Source organism: Pteropus medius, unplaced genomic scaffold, assembly GCF_902729225.1.
Source record: "Pteropus medius unplaced genomic scaffold, Ma_sr-lr_union100, whole genome shotgun sequence".
Classification (NCBI taxonomy): Eukaryota; Metazoa; Chordata; class Mammalia; order Chiroptera; family Pteropodidae; genus Pteropus; species Pteropus medius.
This window is the reverse complement of record NW_024354875.1, coordinates 21207372-21229651: the sequence shown is the minus strand read 5'-3', so window position 1 is coordinate 21229651 and position 22280 is coordinate 21207372.

The following is a 22280-nucleotide window of genomic DNA, read 5'->3' as shown; positions in this document are numbered from 1 at the left end:
CAAGGAAAGGAAATAAAAAGAGTGCAAATTGGGAAGGAAAAAAAGAAAACATTTTTTAAAACAGATGATATAATTTTCTATGTGGAATTCCCAAAGAATCGACAACAACAAAAATCCTGGAACTAATAAGTGAATATAGTAGGTCACAGGATCAAAATTACTATACAGAAGTCAATTGATTTCTTATATACTAGCAATGAACAACTAGATTTGAAATTAAACAAATAATACAATTTTCAATGGTACCAAAAAAAATGAAATGCTTAGATATAAACTTGAGAAAATATATACGGGATCTGTATGTGGAAAACTCTAAAAATCTGATTAAAGAAATCCAAGAAATTTTAAATAAATAGAGAGGTATTCTTTGTTCATGAATTGAAAGACTCAATAGTGTTAAGACGTCACTTCTTCCTAATTTAATCTATAGATTTAATAATCCCAATCAAAATTCCAGCAATCTATTTGTACATATTGACAAACTGACTCTAAAGTTTATATGGAAAGGCAAAAGACCTAGAATAGCCAACATAAAACTGAAGAGGAAGAGGAGGAGGAAGCTGGTGAAATTACAATACCCTATTTCTAGACTTTCAATAAATCTGTAATAATTAAGAGAGCACACTATTGGCAAAAGAATAAATATATAGATCATATAATTGTATTAACCAATGTTACCCTAATAAACTTAAAAAAAAAAACGAATAAATATATAGATGAAAGAACCAGAATAGAGTGTCCAGAAATAAACCCACATAAAAATACTCACTGATCTATCTTTGAAAAGGAGTAAAAGCAGTTAAATGGAAAAAGGACAGTGTTTTCAACAAATGGTTCTGGAACAGTTGGACATCCATATGCAACATTTTACACATTTAACAAAATTAACTCAAAATGGATCGTAGACCTATATGTAAAACATAAAAACTATAAACCTTCTAGAATATAACATAGGAGAAAATCTAGATGTCCTTGGTTTTGTGATGAATTTTTAGATACACCAGAAGGACGATTCATGAAAGAAAAAGTTGATACACTGGACTTTAAAAAATTAAAAACTCCTGTTTGGGGAAAGATAGTGTTAAAATAATCAAAAGAAAAGTCACAGACTGGGAGAAAATATTTGTAAAATACATATTTGAAAAAGGACTTGTATTCAAACTATAAAAATAATTTTTAAAACTAAAAAATAAGAACACAGACTCAATTAAAACATATTCAAAAGATCTGAATAAACATCTCTAAATATATAGATGGCAAATAAATGCATTAAAAGAGCTCAATATCATTTGTCATTAGGGATTTGCAAATTAAAACAACAGCAAGATGCTACTATGTGGCTATTAGGATGACTAAAATCTAAAAAAAATAGAGAATACCAATTGCTGGCAAGGATGTCAGGCAACAGGGATGCTCTTTCACTGCTAGTAGGAATACAAAATAGTACAACTATGGAAAACAGTTTGGCAATTTTTTACAAAGCCATATGGTCCATATAATCCAGCAACCATGCTCCTAGGTATTTACTCAACTTTGGAAACTATGTTCACACAAAACCCACACACAAATATTTGTAGCAGCTTTATCCATAATTGCCAAATATTGGAAACAACTAAAATGTCCTTTGATAGGTTAATGGATAAACTGTGGTATATACATGCAATGGAATATTATTTAGCTATTTAAAAAATGAGCCAAGAAAAGACATGATGAATCCTAAATGCTTGTTGCTAAATAAAAGAAACTAGTGTGAAAGGGCTACATATTGTGATTTCATTTATATGATGTTCTGGAAGAGGCGATACTATAACAATAGTAAAGAGATCAGTGGTTTTCTGGGGTTTGAGGGTAGGATAGAGCGGTCTCTGTATGTGAAGAAAGTTAAATAGATTGAACGCTCTTGAGTTTTATGGATCTGTCTTAGTCTCCCTGGTCTGCTGAAACAAAATATCACAGACTGGGTGGCTTAAACAACAGAAATTTAATTTTCCCACAGTTTTGGAGGTTGACCACCCAGCAGAGCGTTGAGAAATGGGTTCGAGGACAGAGCAGCCATTTGCAAGCCAGGAAGAGAGTTCTCAACAGGAATCAGACCCTGCTGGAAACTTGATCTTGGACTAGAACTGGAACCAGCACCCAGAACTGTGAGAAAATAAATTTTGTTGTTTAAGCTATTTAGTCTGTGGTATTTTGTTATGGCAGCACAAGCAGACTAAGACAAGAGTGGTAAAATTATCCTACATGATGCTGTAATCATGGATACACAAAACCAAGCATTTGTCAAAAAGTATAGAACTTTACAGCAAAAAGAACAACGATTAATGTATGCAAATTTTTAAAAACCCACTTAGGAGGTTGGGGGAATGCAGAATGTGACAAAACAATCTAACTGTATTACTAACTTATGAAACAACCTACTTAAGAAACTGGAAAGAACAACAGCTGACCTAAGTAGGACTGAGAATGATCATAGTCTGTAAAATTAAAGGCAAAAAAACTATACATAAACATTGCACTCTAGTTGAAAAGTTGTTTCTCATGCGGGTTCCAGTTAACCATTCTGATGCTGTTGTACATATATGTCAGAATTGAACTATTAATAAATGAATGGATGAGGTTTCCATTCAAGATGGCAGAATATATCAACACCGTGTTTGCCTTCTCCCACAACCACATCAAAATTATAAATAAACAGTGTGCACTCAATATTAATTAAATATAGACATAGATGAAATATTTATAAATATACATACAGGTTAATATGCATACATATATAACTTGCTCTGTTGAGAGGGCCTAGAAGTAATGATACCCCAGTAGTGATGAGCATCCTTAATATCAAGATTTTGGTTTCTAATTCCATTCTCTAATAAACAAAACCAGGGTTCCTTGACTGATTTTAAGAGTGGGGCAGAAAATGTACAAGAAGAGCCTGGAATATTTTGTAGTGTCAGAATATAAGGAAGAATTTAAGAAGTAAAACAAAACAAAGCAAATTCTCACAATGATGGGGTTATAGCAAAGGGACACAGAAGTCAATTAAATGAGCCTCTAATGTCCAAATATAAAACAATTTGAACAACAAAATAAATAAAAGATTATAACCCAAAACATAACATAAATGTTCATGCACAAGTCCATTTATACTGATACAGGTGACTGAATAAATAATAAATAGAGGGAAGAGACAAATCTACTTTGCAGAAGAATTCCAAGTAAGTTATATAGATACTTCACTCTCAAGGAGATGGAGCATAATTCCCCATTCCTTAAGCATAGTGACTTTCTTTCAAGAAGTATAGCATAGGAAGGGGAGAAAAAAAGGTAACTCCACCATGGAGATGCACGACAAACATTACTTCAGCCAGGTGATCAAGATCAATATCAGTAGTAACAGGTTGATAATATGTCTGCTTGATATGATGTAGTGAAAATGATACTTTATCTCTGTGGTCTTCCTCCCTAAACCCATAACCTGAGTCTAATAACAAGGAAATATCAGACAAATCACAGTTAAGAGACATTCTACAAAACACCATCTTCTCAAAACTGTCAACGTCATCAAAACAAGTTAAGTCTGAACACTGTCACGGCCAAGAGAAGCCAAGATAGACTTGATGACTAAATATAATGTGGTATCCCAGATGACATCCAGGAACAGAAAAAAGAAATTAAGTAAAAAGAAATTCTGAATAAAGTATAAAATTTAATTAATAATAATGTATCAATATTATTTCTTTAATTGTAGCAAATATACTATATTAATATAAGGTGTCAATAATAGGGAAAACTAGGTGCAAGGTATATGAGAACTCAGTATAATCTTCACAAATATTCTGCAGATCTAAAACTTTTCTAAAAAATAAAGCTTATTAAAAATAAGGACATTGAAGTCGATTAAAGGGAATAAAAAGAAAGAATAGAAACCAAGGTGGAATAAAACATATTAACATTAACTGGGAAGATTTAAATAAATATAAACACAGTTTTATTCTAAAAACATTGTCATTGAAATTAAATTTTTATGATGGGTGGAGTAGCATATTACACATAGATACAGAGAGAATTTGTGAACTGAAAGATATAGGAAATTACCTTAATGTAGACAGAGAAAAAGAGATAAACAGAATGAAAGTATTAAAAATTGGTTAAAGACAGGTAGAAGGGAATGAAAGTTCCAATGTACATCTAGTAGACATTCTTGAAAGATGAAAGACATGAGAGAGAAAGAGAAAATGAGAAGGAAGTAATATTTGAAGAGCTGATGATTGAGAATTAAGCAGAAATGATAAAACCCATGAAATATTAGAGTAAGAAAGACTATGTCCTTGAGTGAGATAAATAAAAATAAACCCACACTCAGACATTACAGTAGAATCATGAAACACTTAAGTCAGTGAGAAAATCTTCAAAACAACCAAAGAGAAAAGACAGATTGCAATGAACAATAATGATGCTGAAAGAATCAAGTTTCTAAATCTGTGCAGTGAGGAAGAGACCTACCACCATTAGATTCTCCGTGGTTAAGATGCCACTTTGTGATATCTTTTGTGAGATTGTCTACCAGCATTTTCTAGGTGCACAATTTAACTCATCATTGGTGGCATGTACGATTTTCCATCTTTCTTATATTTCTGCAGTTACTAGGTAAAGAAAATATTTATTAAAAAGATTAGACATTGGTTGGCAAAAGAGTACATATGTTCAATTTTTATTTGTTTCTTCAATCATCTAACAAGTTAGTGAAAAATTTTTGAGCTGATTCTAATCAGTGGGAACTGTGTTAGAAACTCAAAACAAATAAAAGTCTCTCATCTCAAAACAGAGTTCTGTCAGAAGACAGATACTTATATTATAGTTTGATAAATTCTATATAAGGGCTACCTAAGTCAGATTAGAGTTAGAAATATGATCATTATTGTTCATAAACCCTTCGAGGAAAAAGTGCAAAGAACTTCACTTATGACATTAAATCAGACATATGATGAAGGATATTACAAAATTATTAATCTAAGCAATCACTTCAATTGGAGTAAGCTTTCATTTTCTTTACAACAGCATCAGTTTTGTTCTTAACACCTGCCAATAAGATTGTGTACACTAAAAAACAAACAAGTAAACAACTCTGTCAATTTGGTGATTATGGCCAGAGAGCATTCTGGCCAGATTACAAATTCAGTACTGACCAAACTGTGCTCACACTGAAAAGCAGAGAAGACTGAGTAATGACCACCTACCTCCTCTATGGCCATTTGAAAAGAGTGTCTTCCATTCTTACCACATTTGTTTTCTACCTGAATTTCCAAACACTAATGAATTAGAAATGCCAGAGAGGAAATGAGAAGAAGGATAGTATTTGTACTATTTGGAGGGTGAAATTCTGTAATTGCTTTGTTCTCAAATGCCCAAAATTAAGTTAATAGGTTAACATATCTTCAATTCTCACCAAGTAGTGGAGAATATGAGAAAGAAACGAAATGACCGGACAACACAGTTTAATGTTACACAATCACTTCATTAGAGTAACTGTACCAGTCTTGATCATCAGTAAATATGTATAAGAGAATTTTTTAAGTATTTTTAAAAAATCGGTGAAACATAGAAGATGATAATGGGTATGAGTCTGATCCTAACTAACTGTGCTTAAAGACACAATTGTCATTTCCTCACCACAATGTGTGACACTTTTATTTTAGTTCTAAACCTGTAGACAGAGCCACTGATTAAAAACAGGATGTGGGTGGATAGTCATGCATAAACCTCACTGGACTAGACATGAGCTAAGATAGTGGTTCTGAAATAACAGTCTTCAGACTGTTGGCTTGCTGCATAAGAATCACCTAAGAAACATTAAAGTGCAATCCCAGGCATCGGATCCCAAAGAGTCTGTTGAATAAGTCTGGGAAGGGTTCAGGAATCTTCCTTCTAAACAAACTCCCTGAGAAATTCTCACACAGATAGCCAAGGAACCACACTTTGAGAAACACTGCCCAGAAGTTCACTATTTCTCTGCTAGCTTCTGTATTGGTAAAGGGTTGAACTCTGAGTAATAAAAAAAAAAAAAAGGAAGAAAAATTGAGAATTGTCAAAAATATTAAGTGTCCTTAGAAGAAAGCTACCTACCAGATTGTCCGTCATGGCTGTGTGAAATCTTAAGTCTATCCAACCTTAAATACCCACTCATTTTCAGCAAATAACCCCGACTCCTCCTCCACTGAAGTGGAAGCCATCTGAAAGGAGTTTCCTTCATTCCCTTACCCCTAATAATTTCTGTCTTTTTTTTTTCCCTCTGCCCTGCTTCCAAGAAAAGGTACTGACTGCAGTAAATCCACGTTTTTCACACCTCTCACATCTTTTTTACTTACCCACAGATTTCATCCGCAAGACCTATAAATGTTTTCCATTTTTTTCTTATTCTGAATTTAACCAGTTAGATCTGCTTTACCATCATAATGTAAAAAGAAGATGATATCTCTTCAATATTTAAATTCATTTCATGAGCCCCTGATTTGCTCAACTTAAGCAGGAGAAGACTATCATTCATGGATCCCATTTGAACTTTGGGGCCTTATTTGATTGTTTCCAAACTTCCTGAAAAGAGAAATGAAGGATTTGAGAAGCCACTAGTATGTCCAGGTTTAGTTACTGTTGCTTCTGTTACTGTCACAGAATGTCATGACTGAAATCCTGCACTGCAGAGTTCTTCAGGGTACCAACATAGTTCTTGGTCCCAAGTCTTGAAAATCTTGGTATTTGTTGAGAGGAAAAAAAACAATCTAGGTCATCTGGTATTTAACTCAGCCAAGAGAATATGAGCTCCCAAGATGGCAGTTTTTTAAGTTTTCATTCACATTCTCTGTCTTTTGTCCTCAAGACCCCTTTGGTGATTGGAGGGCTGAATTGGAAGGAGCTATGGTCTAATTTTCATACTGAAACAATCCCTCTTTGAATGCTTAGCAAGGTATGGTATTGAGCAAAGACAACCAGGCGAGACTACTTCCCTTGTGGTGAAATCTCCTTTTTTACCCTTTTCTTGTTAGTGGACTTCATTAAGGACAATCTCAATTCATCAGGGGTCTTAAATAGCTCATTTTAAAGTCTAAAGAAAAGGATCGGTGTTTCATTCCTGGCTTCTTGACTCTACTCCAATCACGTCCAGTTTTGCATACCACTATTAGCTGTTATTAGCTGATGAAAGGACCTGTTATATTTTTACACCTGGGACAACAGGTTACAATGTGTTACATGGAGCTAATTGAAGAGCTACTTTAGTGATTCTTCCCTTAACAACAAAATCATACTCAAAGATAACTTGCAGTCTCTACTCTACTCTAGACTTAGAGAAGTTTGTCATAATTTTACATGCCTCTAATACATGTATATATCTACAGATATGTATGTATATACACATCTGTATATATGCTTCTTCCCTTTACTGATTTCCCCTTGAATCTGCTGCTGTATTTTTTCCTTTTCTTAACAACCAATCTTCTTGGAAAACTGGTCCATCCATTCACTTTCTACATTTTCTTCTAACCCAATTACTAGTTGATTCACCCTCTGTGATCTATTTTATTCCCCATCGATCAAACATAAAACATTCTTACCATTAAAGACCTTCTAAAAAACAATGATTTTTATTAAACCATGCCTTCCTCAATCTCTTTGTAACATTTGATATCTGTGATAAGACTCTTTCTTTTATTGAAATGCTATACTCCTGCCTTCTTGATTATTTCTTTTCTAAATTCCTCTTTCAGCCACCCGAACGGGGCCGTTCCTAAGTTCTGTCCTGTGCTCTCTACTTTTCCTTCCCTCTACTCTTTTCTTTGGGATTCTCATCTTCTGTCACAACTTCAAATATTACATCTGTGTACCCCAACTATTTTCCCAGACCTGAATTCCTTGCTCCTAATCTAACTCTCTGATCCGATCTCTCCCTGTCTCCCCAACGTAGGCTGTGCTTCAATTTGTTTGAAGGAACAAACTTTTCTGCCTTTATGACTACAAGGATTAAGGAGAATACATAAATGAGTTGTGTGGCTCAGTTAAAAACAAAGCACTTTGTGACAGACACTCAGCCACAGTGTAAGGACAACAATGAGAGATGGCACTGAAAAGCTGATGGCCGGAAAGCCAATTGCTACTCAGCTTCAGTGAATTGCTTTTCAGATTTCCTGTTTTTATTTTTTGTTTTTAATTAAGTTGTACATAGTCTTCAATGTAGACAACTAAGTTTTAAATTTTAGAAAACATAGTGCAGGTCAAAGAAAGTATATTTGTCACCCATATTAGCCCCATGACAGTTTGCAACTTCTGACTTACAATTTTTAAAGAAACTTTCTGTACAATCCATACTCTTCCTCCAGACACTGCTTACTTCCACTCACCAGTCACCAGATTAATCTTTCTAACCCTAAAGTGAACTATAGATCATGTCATTTCCTAAGTTATATATTCTACTGTTGATCAAATTGAGCATAAAACCTTAACAGAACTCTAAATGCTCTCTTCATTATAATCATAATAATTTTCCTCTCCAGCCTTATTTTTCCCTGCTTCCCTGCATGTATTTCATGTCTCTGGGCTGCAGTAGAGGCTTTCTTAACAGACCACTGCTTTTCTGCCTCACCAGAATAAGTTGAGCTCTCTATTCCTCCGTTAATTCACATTTGATGTGCTCATGCACTTCTGCTCACTCTAGATGAGGTGGTAATCTATTGAAGTTTTGGTTCTTTTTGTTTCCAGTTGTACTTGTTATTTAAAAATTGTTGCTTAAATTGGGAAGGACAATATAAAAGTTTGGGGGAAAATAGTAAAAATCCAAAATTCTGCACTTAGATTGCTTAATGGAGTCTTTTCAAAGAAGCGGAGACTAGATATTCTGGGTAATATTTTATACAAGAATGATGACATTCCAATTAGTAGACTCATAATCATAGAATAGTACTTGGCCTTATGTCAAAATGTTGGTGAATTTACACCTGTATATTTTAAGTTAAAATTAAATATATTCAGGTATATACCATTTTTAGATTATCTGCTTTAATAGACTGTAGGTTGACCAACTACATGTCAAAATTATCTTGCATTATATTTAATATTTTGCACCATCATTCTGCCCCCACGCTTTCTTGATATCGTTGTTTTGTCAACAAGTCCTCTTCTCACTTCTAATTTTCTGAAATTTAATCCATTATTTATAAACTGGCTCGAATGCCACTTTCCCCATCACCCGCACGTGTGTAAATATATATGTGCACACACAACCATACCCACACCCAGAATTTTCCTCTTGATTTCTCCATCTCGATGTGAACTCTCCATCCTTTCCCCATCGTTGGTCTTTATGTTTCTCTTTCCTATTAGCACTGATTATGTTCCTTATTATTATGCTGTATAGTCATTTATGTTCTTACCTTATGCCTCTAAAAATGCTACATTCTTTGAAGGCGGATTTGTTTACTTCATTTCTATGTTTTCCACAGTACCTAGCACTGTACATGCACATGGGAAGTATTGAGATCCATTTGATTTCTTGTGTTCCAAACTCTTCTCTCTCCTCTCACTGAAGATTGAGTAATGCTGACTGACAGATTCATCTGGGTGCCCAAATGGGTACCCAAACCTGTAGGGAATTAATAAATAGATTTAAATACAATCTATTCAAAAATCTTTTGAATAGATTGTATTTAAATTCAGCAAGCCCTTGAAATAACATCATTTCCTTCAACATTGTTTGGTTATAACATTGATTTAAAAAAATTGATTCCCAGCTGGGACCCTGTCTGTGTGGAATGTACACAGTCTCTCCATCTGCATGGATTTTCTCCAGGTTCTCCGTTTTCCTCCCACATCTCAATGCTGTGTATGTGGAGTGAGTGGGCATATCTTATTGTCTCAGTCTGAGTGAGTGTGGGTGTGTGTGAGTGGCCCTGCGACAGAAGAGCATTGTCGGTTCAGGGTGGGTTGCTGCCTAGTGTCCTGAGCTGCTATGATAGGCTCTGGCCACCGCAACCCTGAACTAGAATAAGTAAGCTTGAAAATCATTATCTTACTTATTTTTATCCATCTTTTTTAAGTGTATAGATAGCTCACATTTATTTCAGTATTTCATATCGGAAGTGTTTTAGGTCTTTATTTAGAAGTTCGGTGATGTTTTTCTGACTAGAAATATACTGTAGGAGCTTAGCTCTTGTTTGTTATCAATTAGCCTATGGTAAAATTGGTTTTGTTATACATCATTTTGCTTAATGTTAAAGTTTCCAAGAATCTATCGATGTGTTAAGTGAGGACTTACTGTACTATGCTCAAGAGACTTAGAATTTCTTTTATAATTTGCAGGCCAGTTATAATAAATGAGTTTCTTCTGTCTGTCATTGGAGATGGCACATGAACCAACGTTTGAAAAAAAAGATACACTGAATTTAGAAATGGTATATTGCCAGGCTAGTGCTAAGTTGGAGTTCATTGCTTTGAGCAAAATCTTTGGATTTTAATGTGTGATCATGTTTGAAGTATCTAGCTGATTTTACAATTCGAGGGATTATAAAAAAAAGTCCATGTGCTTTACTTCTGTGTAATTGGAGGTTTTTGATTGTTGCTATTTTAGGGGGAAGAATTTCACATTCAAAATGGTCCAAAAGATGTTTAATGACATATTTTTTCCCTAAAAATAATTATTAAAGTGCTGTGTATGCATCACTAAGCATGGAGGAGACAAAAATTTGACTGTCATTTTAGAAAGCAATAGAAATATGTGTGCCCTTTGAGCTTATTTTGGAAACAAAGAAGAATTAGAAAATGTCAAGTTTACAAGAGTAGAATCTTCTTGTGAGATGCCCATAAGGGAATATGCTTAACAGGAGTAAAGCATGGATTACTGAATGTCCTTAAATGAGAATGTTCATGGGCCTGGCAGTGACAAAACAATTTTTATGTTTTCATTAAGTCAAATTAAAAATGTTCTCTGTTAACTCTTACTCTCTCAGAGGTATTGTCGTTAACACTTTAGTGAGTTTTCTTATAGACAGTTAGCTGGTCATTTATATATTTATTTATACCTTTAAAATATTTATATTTACATATTTAATGGTAGTTTTTAATATCTAAAAACTCAAATGTTTAATACATTTATATAAACTGAATTATACCAGATATAGTGCTCCACAACTTGATGTTTTAAATTTCATCTGAGATATATTTTCTGAGCCGTTGATATATGAAAATATTTCCGCTCTCTCAGGTGAATAGTGTATTGGTAGGATAGTGCATTTTAGGATCTACCGTTCTCAAGATGGTAATAAATATATTTTTTTTGGTTTTCTAGTTTTGCAGAGAAACAACCCAAAATCAGTTTGTTTCTCTTTTGTAGTGTTTTTTGAAATACTTATTCTTGAAATTAAATTTTTTGCTTATAAATCAGACTAGGATTATGAGTGGTGTTTTTATTAATCTTGTCTAGATCTTCCAATCTTAAAAATTCTTGTTTTTTAATCTCATTAATGGTATTCTTCTATTTTTTTCTGTGCTTATTGCTTCTGCTCTACTTCTTTTTTCTCTTTTTCTTATATTCTCGCTTTTTCTAGATTAAAAATCTGAGTATTTTCTTCTCCAAGTCTTTTTTCTTTTTACTCCTGATTTCCATCTTTTCCTTCATTTCTGCTTTGTTTATAAAGGTGTTCCTTTACACCTCAAGGTCTATTTTTCTATTCAGCAATCTACTTATTTTTGCAAAATTCAGAATCAAGTTTTTAATATCTTAAAACTTAAAAATGTAATTATATCACCTTGAAATTACTTATTATATTTAGTATTTTCTTCTAATTAACACATTAACTTCATCTTTATGAGAGTCCCTGTTCATTGTGATTGCCTTTGCCCCTGCTTACGATTTACTGATTTTCTCATTCCTTGCCTATTTTAGTTGTAGACAGCCAATCACCCCACCCTTATCCTATTTGAGGTTTAAGGTTATGCAGGCTTTCTTGTACTGGTGATGGTCCTTACTCTTATATGAATCATCTTCATTTTCCTCATGGTAGCCCTGAGGACAATCAGGGTAATATTAGTCATAGGATTGAATTGAGAAGTGTTCACTCTTTTTTTTCTGTTCTGGAAAGTTTTGAAAGATTGACAGGATGTGTTCCTTGAAGGCTTGGTAAAGCTCAACTATAAAATCACCTGGGTCTGCTATTTACTTTGCAGAAAAACTTTAAAAATTTTTATCTTATTTTCTCTACTAACTATAGGATTATTCAATAGTTGTGTTTGTTGTGGAGATATTTTTAACAGTTTATGTATTTCTAAGACTTTGTTCATGTTGTGTAAGTTTTTAGAGCTTTTAAAATAGTATTCTTTATAGTATCATTTTATTTTTTTAATCTCTGCTATATTTTTAGTTATGTTACCTTTTAAAAATCCAAATATTATTTATTTGTCTCTTTTCATTTTCCTTCAATCTTGGCAGAGGCTTGTCTATTTTATTAAAAAACAAACTTTTATTTTTGTTGAATTTATTATATATTGTCTGATTTTATAAATTTCTGTCCTTTTAAAATATTCTCCCACTTTTTTCAAATTTAGTGTACTGTAATATTTCTAATTTCTTATGATAGATTTGTATTTTCTGAAGTAATCATTTAATGCCATAGAATTCTTTCTAATTGCTAGTTTGGATGAATCCCACAGGTTTTGAAAAATATTGATACGTACATTTAAAATTATTGTTTAGTTCTAAATATTTTAAATTTGCATTATGATTACTTATTTTACAAATGCTCTACTTGGTTTTTAAAAAAATTTGATCATTACTTAGTACTCTTTTGTTCCTTGCTCATTACAAAAAAAGTTAACCTTCTATTTTAAAAAATACCTAGTATACAATTATTTTATATTCTTTATCTTATAGTACCAATATCTGGAGATCTTAATGACACAGTTTGTTATTTCTTGTGACTTTCCCAGGGTAACTTATTTCCTTGGTATGTTTTTGATTACTTGTAGCCCTTCGTTGAATCCTTTTTCAGAGCTCATAATCCCATTAATTTCATAAGACCTTAGAGTTTTCGATAGCTTAATTTTCTTCTATTTCTTAGCGTACTATTTAATTTGACTTTTTGCTTGTTCTTGTCCTTTTGTTCATTTTTTTAAAATTTGTAGCTTCTGGTTGAGGGTCTCATCTTGGCAGCATTACATTTATTATTTCTCTTGAATGAGAAAATTAATGAGCACCTGCACTGTTAAAGGCAGTATAGACAGCACCACTGGCTGGAGCTAGGACTATGGACAGCTTTGGATCAAGAATGTTGCCTCACAAGTCCTCATCATTTCAACATTGTTTTCTGACCTCTCAGCAGGTTTCTTTTCATGATGAGCAGGTGAACTTGTCAGAGGTCATATTGGGTTTCAATGGAGCCCCTTGACTTATTGTGGTTTTAAGTGATCATTCTGGATTTATTTCTGTTCAGTTGCATTCATTTTTAATTGCAAACCTGCACTTTGTTCTCCTTTTATTCTTCTCCTCCTCATGTTACCTCCAGATGAGTTTTTGAAGTCAAATATTCTAGCTTCAGTAGCAATTCCTCCTATGCTATTTACATAGCATTGACTTTGACTTTTTTAGAGCTACACCCTAAGCTTTTGTGGATTTCTATGCCCTTATTCCTTCTTATTTTATATAAAATGTCATTGGAAGAGTCTTTAATGATCCTTTGGCTTACTTTGAGATGTATAAGTTTATAGCTTTCTCTTTCATTTTGGTCTACAGTATACTGAATTGGTAGACTTTGTGGGAGTGTGCCCTTATGATTTTTTGTTTGTTTTGTAGCTCTTTTTTGAACTTGTAGATGTAATGTTTTTCCCCATTCTAAAAAAATGAAACTTTTGATGGATTCTAAGGAAAAGTATTAAATTAATATGCCTTGATCTGGCATATTTTCCTGAAATTCCAAACCAAACAATTTTAGAATAGGGCTAAATGCATGGCCTATTTCTTTTTCAATGTAAGCCTCCAGGATAGTCCTTTAAGTGGTGTGATATAAGATGTCATCCAAGATGGCCAACCCGAACAGCAAAACTAAAGGAAGAGTGTATATACTTTTAACTTCTTCTCAGAAAAAAACATTTTTAGGAGAATCTCTTTTTTCCCCATGTTACTTTGATCATAAAGCAGTGACACTTTGCATTCGTGATTCTATCCAACAAAGTCTTATCGATATTTTGGTTACAAAAACACTATGTGAGCTTTCGCATATAGCCTCCTCTGTCCATATAACTCAGACACTAGTTCACATGGAAACAGGGGTTTGAGCCAATGGGCAAATCCAAACAACATTATTTACCACCAACTGTAGACTTTTAACAGCATGTGATCAGGAAGCTTCTCTGTTCTGTAGTTATTTTTTGGTTCTTCATAAGATACACCTAACAATGTTTATATAGAATTGATCACCACTATTCAAAGAACATTGGTGGGTAGAATTAAAACTTTAGCTAGCATTTATTTAATGTTTACTATGTATGCTCTAGCACTCTTCAAACTTTTACACATACATTACCTCATATCTATTCATCTAACCCTGAGACCCAATTATATTATTACTCCTGTTTTCATATCAGAAAACTGGCTCATGGAGGTTATATTTCTTGCCCAAAATACACATCACTAGTAAAATGTGACATCAATCCAATTTTACAATGATTAAGAGCTTGGATTTAGAGTCACATATCTCTGTAATCAAATCCTGTTTCTACTTTTTTCTAACTTTGTGATGTGCAAGACACTCGACTTCACTGAGCTTCAGTTTCTTCAGCCATATTATGGAGATGATAGTAGCATCTACCTGTAGAGATTTGTGAGGATTAAATGGGATACGTTAGGTATAGAGTTTAGCATAATACTCGGCACATGGTAAGCACTCAACAAATGCTAGCTAAAAAAAGTAAATCATTTATATCTTTATTGAAAGCAAGAGGTTACATCAGAGAAAAAAATTTCCTGAAAATTAATTGGGCAATTAGTTATTGAAATTCATACCTAGTGACATTTGTAAGAGAAAAAGAAAATGGAATAGTTTTGTTAATAAACTTACTTAAAAATAATACAAAGTCCAAATAGAGACTATCGTGGTCTCATTAAGAAAATGACAATAAATTGTCAGACTGCATCCCATATCATATTGCTCCTTTTGAAAAATTCAGTCTCAATTAAGAATGGCTAAACATCAAGTGGCTGTGATTGGCAAGTGGATATGTTGGAGCAGAAGCTCATGAGATTTGCCAGTGTTGTCACTGAGTAGAGTGAAGTAGCTGAGAGCTTGGATTTTGGAATCGATGATGGATTCTCTATCTAATAATTGTATGATCTCTGCCTATTTTCTTATCTTTAAATTGGAGATCAATACGTTACATAACTCACAGAGTTGTTGGATGATGAAATGAGATCGTTAATGTAAACTCTCAGGATAACACTTAGTCCATAATAAAGATTCAATAAATGTTAATTATGTTTAAAACTGCTACACTTTGTCATCTGTCTCTCTAATTCTTTTAAGAGGGTAAAAGTTAAAAACTTATTTTCTTGGTTCTAAAATTTTTCTTTATTTATAAGTGTACTTGAGTTCCTGTAACTAAGGTCATTACTTTTTTTAATTAAAAAAATTTTCAACTATAGTTGGCATACATTATTATATTACTAATATTTTATTTGCTACTCTTCTCTAGAATCTCTGATCCCTTCTAAAAATGTCTTTGAGAGAGAAGAAATTACCCATTTTTTTAGCCTCTTACTTTAACTTTTTCCCTTTATTCCTAAGTTTGTAAAAAGGGCAAGTTTTTCATTATCTTCTGTCCTGAGCTTCTAAGCAACAAGAAGTGCACTTATGTAAAGATGTGGTTAATTCATTGCCACTAATGAAATGTCTCAGTGTAATTATAGAGGATGCATATTTTAAAGGGAAATAAGAATGAGGAAGTCTTTTAGTTCTTTTACTTCTTGAACAAATGCTTATTTCTTTTAAATACAAATTAATAAAAGTTTTGCTACCTATACTAGTGAAGACACTGTGAATTAATTAGATGTGAAGGTCTTCTCAGTATTACCTACCATGGGTCAGGTACTTCTAAGGTGATATCTCATTTATATCTTCCATCAGCTCCATGAGATTAATTTTTGAATCTTAACTTTGTAGTTAAAGACCTTGAAGCTCAGAAAGGTAAAGTAACTGGCTCAAGATCACTTGGCTGGTAAGTGATGGATTACAGCTGCAAATATGTTTTTTTCACTAAGATACTCTGTTTTTCTTCTTCTTTTTTATTTTCTTTCTTTCTTTTTTTGCAATACCATATAGCTTTCTAATAAAGTAGTCTAAATATATAAATTAAGCTATAATTCATGCTTTTGCTTTAGACATTATTTTTTCTCTAACCATCCATATATATTAGTTATTTTTTCCTCCACGGATAGAATATATTGTTTCTAGATAAGCTTACTGATACTTACTGATTATCAATAAAAAAAGACAATCTGTCTCTACTTTCATATCACAAAAAACAATGAGTCCCTTCCTCCAGCCTCATTATCCAATTTACCTTGGCCATTTTACCATTGAAAGTTTCATATAAATAGCGAAACAATACCTCCAAATTTTAACTCAAGTACCACTTTGTTTTATTTATTTATTTTGAGAAAATATCTTCTGTAACTGTTTAAAAAATGAGTGGAAAGAGTATAGAGATTTGAACCTTTAAATTTCTTTTGCTCTTTATTCTACGGCTAAAAAGAGCTGACTATTTTCCAGATATAATGAGTCAGTAGAGTTGGATGCTTACAATTACCTTGAGACTTATAGAAGTAAAGCTTTATAAAATTTTTCTGCAACTCAAGTCTACTTTCATGATGTTCTTATTGAAATTCCCTTGCATCATTTATAAGGCTATGAAACTAAGTTTACCAAAATACCAAGGGCCATGAAGTTCAAGGCAGAAGCTTTCATGGGAATCCTCACGTAATCATATTTGTACTTCAAAGACTTAGCCTGAGATCCCATGCTATTCTTCCGCTAAGTACAAAGGGTCCTGGACATTTTCTCTATAATACAAATACAGGTTGCAGACTTTTTCTCTTGATTGTTACTGTTCACCTCCATAAATACAAAGCTTTGACAGACATAATGTAATTATTTCATATTCTCATCACAAAGAATTCAGACATTTGCATTGCCTGGCAGTCTGATGCACGGTTCCTATATTAACCAACAAAGAAGATAAAACAAATAGAGGGGAAAGGCCTGAAATGCAGTCGTTTGGAAGCTGGATTCTCAGCAGAGTTTTAATTTCAGCATTTCAAAAAGTTGGTTCACAAGATTCCTCTTTCACTAAGAGAACTAACTTATTGAACCAAAAGATTAGGTTAAGATTTTATTTTTTTTCACTGAGAAGCTCATTAGAGGACTTCTAAATATGCCTCCCTCGAGTAGATTGAGTTTAAATTTTTCTATTAACAAAGACACTTTATCAGCCTTGGCCACCTTTTGAACTCACTTAGTTCAAAATTTCCTCAGTTCAAAAGTACACGGGAGCTGATAATTAAAAATGAACTTTCTTTGTATTTTCCAAGCATGTTCCAGGCTTTTCTCCTCTATTTCTTTCATCTTCTTCATATTTACATTTTTTTCACTTTTGTTTTCCCTTTTCATTGTCTACATCTGTGCTGACCAAATTTTATTGAAATTAGGTAATAGGATTGTGGTGCTTAATGAAACATTGTATAAAATGTAAAGACAGAAGTCGGATAACCTGTTGTAATAGAGAGAAGAGTTGGAAAATTCTACAAACCTAGAATCTCAGGTCTTCCCATGATGATCACAGAACCAGATACAGTATTTACTTTTGTTTCTACAGGGAGTCTCCCAAAGCATTTTTCTATAATTCTCTCTTATCAAGTAGATACTTCCTCATTCTCAAACCTGCTTCTACATGGACACTCTTTATTTTTAATATCAACTTTGGACTCCTACCATGCAATATAGGGGCAGATATAAAATGAACTGAGGAATAAAGTACAGAAACTGTTGCTTTGATTCTCTATTTTTATTTTACGTGTCATGCCAATAAAAAAACCCGTTGACTTTACCTCCAAAATAAATCTTGAATCTGACCACCTCTCACAGTCACCATTTCTTCTCCCCAGCAGCCTGCAACGATAGTCAAAGCTATCAGCTTTTTAAATTGTCATTGTTTGTATTACTGAATATTTCAAAAGCCTAAATAATTCCGCTACTTCCACATCCATCCACCAAATAACCAGGGTAAGCTCTTAAAAATGTAAAAGATCCAAACACTCCACCACTAAAAAACTTTCCAATTGCTTTGCATTGAACTTCAATTAAAAGCAAACTCCTCATCACAGTGCACATGTCCTACAGAATCTGGCTCTTGTCTAGCATGCTGACCACATCTCTAACCACATTCTTGTTTCCATGTCTCAGCCACACTGGCTTGTCTTTCTAAAACATGTCATGCTTACCACTGTGGTTCCCTCCGATTTAACCTTTTCCCTTCCATTGTTCAAGTAGCAGGCTTCTTACCACTCAGTTCTTCACTCCTCAGAGCCTGTCATAATCATCCAAGCTAAATAAGCTCTTCCTTGCTCCTGTCTCTTTGCATTTCTGTATTGTTTTAGTCAGTTTCTTTTCTTTGCAACACTTACCTCCATCTACAATTATCTATTAATTTATTGTTTTGAGTATTGTCTGCCTTCCTCAACAGAATTGTGAGTTTATGTGAGTAGGATACTCGTCTGTTTTGTTGACTGTGATATCCTCAGTCGTGGGAACAGAACAACGCCTGGTATATTGTAGATGCCCCAAAATGTTGAATGAATGAGTGAATATCTAGAGAGAGTCATGCATTGAGAAAAAAAAAAAGCATGACATCGCCTACTTAGATCATGAGTTCTTTATGAGTTAACCACAACAGGAAGATTGATCTCAATTTTATTGCTATGAATATAAAGGTATTTAAACAACCCATCCGCTTGTCATTTTAGTAACCAAGAATTTACTGCAGCTTTCCAGCTACTCAGATAAATGATTCCCAGAGGTTAAATATGTAGTACTAAAATAAACATTTTTAAAAAAAGCTTAGATGAGTGCATGACAAAAATCACACAGGAAATCTATTTTTAGTGATATATCACATAATCTTAATTATTGTCTCTGCTTATGCATGAAAATAGCTCATGATAATCTCTTGGGTATTTCCCCTTGGATCTAGTGTCTAAGTTGTAACTCAATTTGACTTGCAGAGATAAATACAAAATACAGAATTGGTGGTTCTATACTTATGAATCATTAAGAGAAATCAAATGGTAGAAATGTGGGAAAGAAAAAGGTGAGAATCAAGGCAACAAGATGACTGGTAGTAAGTTTGTCACCTAGAAGAATGCCTGAATGTTTTGCCCCTTTGCAAATTCCAAATATCCAATTTTCTTCTACACACCAAACAGGTGCTCACTCTACAGTTGCATGATAGAAACTACTTTGCTAACTGGAGATACTGAGGGCCTGTGATTTTATTCATTTCTGGATAATTGGTTAAGGATATTACAGAAATTTTTGCAAATTATAAAGAATTATCATGCTTATGTTATAAAATTTGATTTCCGCACCCCGAAATTTAGGCGATAGCCTCTCCATTATTTAAATGAGAAAACTGAGTCACAGAGAGATTGAGACTTGCTTAAATTCAGCAAGTGCCACGGTGGAACACGTAAAATAGATTCTTGTGTCTGTATATGTATACATCTTATTATCATTTCTCTTTTTTGTCTCACTTGTTAAAAAATTATTTGGATTTGAGGCTTCTATTGGAAAAAGTAATATTATGTTCAATTATGATCTGTATTAAATATGGTGCCAGTCGTCCTGTTAGTTTCAAAAGACTTAAGATTTAGTTTATCAATATGAAGAAAAAATAATGGCTTAAAGTTATGCTCTAATATAACAGAATACTAGTATTGGAAAGAACTATAGAGAAGATCTTATGTAACCACTCATATAAAACAGAAATGCCTTCTAAAGCATTCCTATGAAATGGTGATATTGGGTATGCCATTTAAAGTGTCTGTCATTTATATCCCCTCTTAAGAACTTCTTTCATACAGATTGCAGTGTTTGTTATCATGAGACTGCATCACTCTGGTCACAGCTGAGTAGATTGTAGCTGGGTAGCTATCCCAAAGGCAGCTATCTGGAGAAAGCAATCTGTAAGAAGTTTTGTGAGAGAAATCGAACAGTGATGCACTGTACTGGATGTTGATAGGCCAAACCAATTAGACGATCTCCTAGAGATTTTAAGGTAAATTACAGAGAAAATCATCAGGTAGCAGAGATGTCAGAAGCCAAACAACAGAGAAAGAAACTGGTGAGGAGAAGCCTTGGGACAGGTTCTCCTGTCCTGAAGCATAAGAAGCCACGAGTAAGAGAAATCATGAGAAGGAAAGAAATTGGTTGTGGGACAGGTCAAAGGAGTTAGAACACCAAAGAGAAGCACAGTCACAGCATAGTCAGTGACTGAATACACTGTGTTGGGTCAACAGTAAATTTTGGGCATCTGTAAATAAACTTGTTTCTTCTTTAAACATGGCTATGAGATTTCTGAGTTGTTTTTCTCACTAATGAATTTTCAGAGTCAACCTCTATTAAGTTAAGTAACTGGAAAAAATGGCTATGTTCCTTGGCAACTTCTCAGAGACTATCTAACAAGCCTAATCTTTCATCAGCTCATTTTCTTCAGATACCTCATTGAATCATTTTATTATTTTACACCTAAACTTAATCTCATATAACTATAAATATTTAGTCTTAGTTAAAGATACAAGAAAAACACCAATTAAATCTATACCACTATTATTATGACAATCTATTGACTATTGAAAGAAAATTACATTTTTAAAAAATTAATTAATTTATTTATTATGTTGACATTGGTTAATGAAATCCAATAAGTTTCAGCTGTACACTTTAACAGTAAGGCATATATATATTTACACTGTGTGTTCACCTCCTGTAGTTAGATTTCTTTCTGTCACCACATATTTGATGCCTTTACCCTGTCTACCTCCCCTCTCCTCCCTCACCCGCTACCCTCTGATAACCACTAGTCTATAGTCCATGTCCATGTCTCTGTTTGTTTGTCCTGTTCATTTGTTGCTTTTAGGTTTGTATGCCACGTATAAGTGATATTATGTGGTTTTCAACTTTTTCTGTCTGGCTTATTTCGCTTAGCATGATTATCTTGAGGTCCAACCATGTTGTCACAAATGGCAGTATTTCATCTCTTCTTAAGGCTGAGTAATACTCCATTATATATATGTACCACAGCTTCTTTAGTCAATCATTTATCGTAGGACACTCTGGTTGCTTCTATGTCCTGACCACTGTGAATAATGCTACTATAAACATTGGTGTGCAGATATCTTTTCAGATGAGTTTTCAAGTCTTTGGGGTAAATACCTAGTAGAGGGATTGCTGGATCATATGGTGGATACATTCTTAGTTTTTTGAGGCACCTCCATACTGTTTTCCATAGTGGCTGTATCAATTTGCAGTTCCACCAGCAGTGTATGAGGGCTCCTTTTTCTCCTCATCCTCTCCAACATTTATTATTACTTGTCCTGCTGATTATAGCTATTCTAACAGATGTGAGATGGTATCTCATTGTGGTTTTGATTTGCATTTCCCTAATAGCTAGCGATGCTGAGCATCTTTTCAAACATCTGTTGACATTTGTATATCCTCTATGAAGTGTCTGTTGAGGTCCTCTGCTCATTTTTTGATTGGATCATTTGCTTTTTTGTTGTTATTGAGTTGTATGAGTTCTTCATATATTTTGGATATTAGGCCCTTATCGGAGGCGTTGCTTGCAAATATATTTTCCCATTCAGATGGTTGTCTCTTTACCTTGTTGACAATTTCTTTTGCTGAGCAGAAGCTTTTTAGTTTGATGTAGTCTCATTCATTTATTTTAGCTTTTATTTCCCTTGCTTTCAAGATCAAATTCATAAAGTCCTCTTTAAGTTCAAGGTCCTTGAGTTGAGTTGCTATGTTTTCTTCTATGCATTTTATTTATTCTATTGTTTAAAAAAGCTGATGGGATTTTGTTGGGGATTGCATTAAATCTGTGTAATGCTTTAGATAATATGGTCATTTTAACTATGTCCATTCTTCCAATCCAAGAACACGGATTATCTTCCCATTTCTTTGTATCTTCTTCAATGT